A 5,037-nucleotide genomic window follows, 5' to 3' on the forward strand; every position below is an offset into this window, starting at 1 on the left:
ATGGCCCTGTCTTCCAAGGCCATATGGTCTTGTTGAAGGAGACAGAAGGAATTTTTTATGAAGTTCTCTATATTATAATAGCACCCTGCCTGTTTTATACAGAATATATCTAAGTGAAAACGAAGAGAATGAAAGAATCGTTAGTGATGATGAGGTCATTGAGCTTACTACATAAGCCATTGGGGCCTGGTCAAATTAATGTTCAGAGGCCTTGGAAATTACTAAACCCTCAATTAATTGCAATTATTTATATTTTTGCAGTGCTTTCGATTTTGCAACATGTTTAAGGGCATGTTTTTCTGCCATGCTATTTAACCAACAGCTCAGTAAGGGAGGTAGGGTGATTGTCTCAATTTTGTAGATATGAAATGGAGATAAAGAGAGATAAATTTAATTCAAATTCACATAAGAAGTAAATGAAATAAGATTTCATTTTAGGTCTTACATTTCTAATCTTATTTAAATGGCCTCACAGACTGTAAAAGGCAATTTCATGAGACCCACAGGCATAGAACTCAGGTTGATCACTAGTAATAAAGATAGGAACAATTTACCTAGAAGGAAAATAAGAGTGTGTGCAATGTCCGATCATTAGCCGTACCAGGTCTCTTCCATGTTTGAGTTATATGGCATTTGTGTAGTCACCAAAAAAAAGAATAAAGTGGTTGGGTTGGTGCTTCTACTGTGTGAAGGTGGAGTTGGTGACTCTGGCCTGACTTGAACTTCGTGATTCACTTAGAAAAATAGTAAATATAATATATATATATATATATGAATATATAGTGTATATAACATCTATATTATTTAAAATCAGAAAGCAAGTTGCTTTGTTGATAAAATAAACTATGATATTTTGTTTTATCTTGTTTTGTTTTCTAAAACAGTTAATAAAAGGAGTAACTTAATCATTGGGAAAGAGAAGAAAATAAACATAATAAATGATAATGACATGTACTTACAGAAATAAGTTTTTAATACTCATCCAAAGAGAAGTGATTAAACCTTCTAAGTCAAGGAGAGATTTTGCTTAGTATGGGTGAGGAAGAGAGGATAAGGACTAGAGCCTGACCCCCAACATCTCTAGGGGAGTTGTAGTTGTCAGCTTTTTCCCTAGTAAAGCTTCAAAGACAAAATTTTTTGTAACAAACATAATATGCAGAAGAAAAACAGTAAGTTTCCTGTAAGAGAGAAACAGAATTATAAAAGTAGACAGAATGAGAGAATAATGGTCTCTCTTACACTAACACTTGTATTCTCTTTGCCCCTTTGTTCTCTTCCCCCACCTACTTTTCCAACCTAATTTGCCTAACTCCTCATTTTTCCAGTATCATCTAGTCACATTCATTAGAAAAACTCATCTAATACTACTACCCATGCTGGTTCCAATGCCTGATTAAACCATTTTTGTCAAACAATTTAATTTACTTCTATATACTTTTCTGTTTGCCCCTTGTAAGTTTTCTAGTGGGCATTGTGATCCCATTATTTTGCATACTGCCTGGCTCAGATTAATTGTTTAATAAGTAATTTTTAAAATAATAAAGAGATGTTCTAATATTTTGTTAAAGGCAGACTAGAAAAGGAGACAAAACAAAATTTGATATGAAAACAAATAAATGGCTTCTTAAATCATCTGTGCTGAAGTCATTTAAATTAAAATTAGCAAATAAAATCACATAAATAATTTTGTTTCAATTGGAAAAGAATAACATCTACGTCTACAGTGCTGTAAACACTGAATACCTCTATTTGAAAGCCATTGCAGAAATGTCTCATATTGAATAAAAATATTGGTAGGAGACCTTCAGGACTAGACAAGCAAGACATTCCTATGCTAATACAGAGGAATTTTCCTCAGAATTAGTGAAGCTGACTAGTAAAGTGAGAGCTCTAGCTCCATTTAGCTCCATGGGTATAGTGTAAAGCCTACAAAAACATCTTCTCAGGTTTTGTTCTTGACAATCATATCTCCCATTCATCTTTCTAATTTTCTTCAAGTAAGTGCCTTTGCAATCTCTAGTTCATTGAGAAATCAAGTAATATCTTTGATCCTCAAAAAATGTCCTAAGTATCTGAAACTTTATAACCTAATTCCTGAAGATTGCACCAGCGCATCACTTTGTCATTAGTTGCAACGGTTATCTCACCTCTCTGTTGAAAAAATGAAATGTTCATGGTCAAAACTGATGCACAGACATTTGATTGAGATAGGCCTTAACACAATATACTATCATGTCTATATACTATTGACAGAAAACATTTTTGTCCATTGCGTATTTTCACTTTTTTAAAAAGTTTCATCATAACTAAAAGTTATGATGACTTATTTTGGAAAAAAAAAAAAAATCAAAACAGAAATTTTTCCAGGAGAGCATACCCTGATTACATGTTAATTACCACATTCTGTACAATGTGGACGTGCTCAACATGTATACAATGACAGTGTAAATAAACATTTGAGATTTAAAAATCACAAACTACTTGCCAATGCTGTAAATTCATCAATGTTGAAATAATTATCTAGAAAAAGAAAAAGTAAATTTTAAAAACTGAAGGGTTTGACAGTATTTATAGATTAACCCAAATATTTAGTACAAATAGTACAGCAAATTAATTGACATTACTGCTAGTTTACACTCAATTTCTGCATAATGTGGATGGCTAACGTTGCATTTGTAAAGATATTTCCTACAACCACACAGGTACGCTGGAGACTATGATGACTCACTTTACAGCAGCCAATATCATCAACAGAGAATCTTAAATATTGATGACATTCATCTGTTTCAAAAAGAGTGTTGTTTGTATATGGTCCAAAAATTGCCAAACCAGATGATAGGTCAATAAAGTCATCCCAATAGCCTTTAGCTCAAGGAGTGTAGCATATTTCTTAGCACCATCGATGAACTTTTCTAAGAGAATTTCTCTTTTGTTTTCTACTTTCTCACTCCAAACAGTCATATCATTCTTAGTTTTCTGTGTTACAGTCAGAATCATGAGTTTGTTGTGGTCACATCTGGAAACAGTGATTGAAAAATTCTTCGTGGAAATTCTGGGCATGTTTAGATTGCATACTCTACTTTGGCACTTTCAAAGTTTCTGCACCATTAATTTCTTTTCTTTTTTCTTTTTTTCTTCTTCTTTTTATTCTTTTTTTTTTTTTTTTCAGCAGAAAAGAATAGCTTTATTAGAAGGGAAAGTATACTTCTAGACATGGAAGTGGTACTGAGCAAGAGAAGCATAGCTCAAAAGGCCAAACACCATTAATTTCTTGTTCAATAGGTGCATCATTACTCTGAAATTCATTCACATATTGTGTCATCACAAACTCATGTCTTTCACTGGATAAATCTTCTGCTAGAATATCAGGTTAAGTTTTAGGATGTGGTCCCACTGAATTGACAATCAAAATCTATGTTCTCAGGAAGCTGGAATCTCTGATCTTGAGGTCTAAATGGTCCGATAGTTTCATCAGGCCATAATGTTCGAGAGCATATATCAAGGGGTACAGTGGCCACATCAGACTCATCAGAACCTGAAGATCCTGATGGGGAGAAGTCTTTGGAATTGCAACCATTTTAACTAAAGAGTACAATCTGGGAAGATAAAAAAAATCAGTCTGGCTCTGTTACAGAGCACTTTGGCCGTTTCTAATGGAGAGAGCAGACATAAAATATGTCTGCACAGTTAAGTCAAGCGGTTCGCAATTGTCAAAGTTGTAAATAGAGAAGTTAAAATTAGGAGTCCTGTTTTGATACTTAGTCTTATGTTTTTTCTAATGAGTTTTTTTCAATCTGTATTAAACATTATACATTCTCTAAAGTCTAATGAAGTGTATAGCTCTTATGTTTGGTGACATAATTCGATTAAATATCAGAATTTAAACAATAAAAGATTTACCACTATGATGTAGATTTATTTGGAGTGTGCTATTAAAATTTAAGAGTGCTAAACAAGCATATATTAATGTTCATTTGATGTTGGTGATTCAACAGGTGATAAAAGTGATAGATGCATTTGCAGTGGTATCTATAAAACTTTAAAGTATGACACAGTGCCTAGCATAGAGTTGGGACTCTGTAAAAGTCCATTACATAAATATATTCACTGAATGAGCGGAGTAACATAAAAAAGCAATTACATAATTTACCAAACCATAAGCAGTAAATGGAGTTTCTGAAATGTCTATCTCTTGGGATCAAGAATTTTTACAGGATATTTTTGTGTTTGGGTTTGTATGTATGAGACATAGCATGAGGTATTTGGACATGATCACTTGGCCTGTGAGTTTGAAAACTTGGATTCCGGTCTATCTTTGCTATAACTACCTAAAGAGGTTGCCCCTCTTTCTTAGGCTTTAACTTCATAAATTGTAAAAAAGAAAAAAAAATTAGAATCAATGTGATCAATGTTGTGAAATGAATTTTGTTTTTCACAACAGTGGTTCCATAATCATCTTTACCTAGTCGTTCATATTAGTTTCTACAGGGTTGCCGTAATAAAGTACCACATCCTAGTTTCAGCTCTGTCATCTTCAAGATATTTGATATGAGTAAGTCACTTCCTTTGTGTGGGCCTCAGAATTCTCAGCTGTAAAATGGCTAAGTTGAACCAGATTTTCTTTCCATTCCAACTCTGACATGTGAAGGGAAGAAAATAAATGAATACAAGTTCCAAGGAAGTGGTAGATGAGGCAAAAGAGTGAAGAAGCCACATGGCATAAAGAGCAAAGCTAATTTGTGGTATTCAGACTGAAATTATCAGTTCTCTCAATGATTTCATGGAAGTAATATGATTCTAATAATAAAATATTATTGAAAATTGTAAGTTTTGGGTGAATTTAAAAAAATTAAACATTTATGAGTATACTAAAATAGACTCTTTCCAAATTACTGAAAATATTGTCCTCTCTCCTTCCCCTTATAAAATAGTTTCCTATTGCCACAGGCAAATTTAGCCTCCAAATTTTTTTAATAGGCACACCATGACTAAAAATAAATAGCTGGCTTTAAAAAAAAATATGTAGTCTTTAAAAGA

The 5,037-nt window shown here is 32.9% G+C and overlaps 1 pseudogene; it reads right to left on the reverse strand.

Moving 5' to 3' along the window:
* Window positions 1-2,626: 2,626 nt before the first annotated feature.
* On the reverse strand, window positions 2,627-4,532 carry LOC102883708 (annotated as a pseudogene).
* Between the last annotated feature and the right edge of the window lie 505 nt (window positions 4,533-5,037).

This window comes from Pteropus alecto, unplaced genomic scaffold (genome assembly GCF_000325575.1).
Source record: "Pteropus alecto unplaced genomic scaffold, ASM32557v1 scaffold239, whole genome shotgun sequence".
NCBI lineage: Eukaryota > Metazoa > Chordata > Mammalia > Chiroptera > Pteropodidae > Pteropus > Pteropus alecto.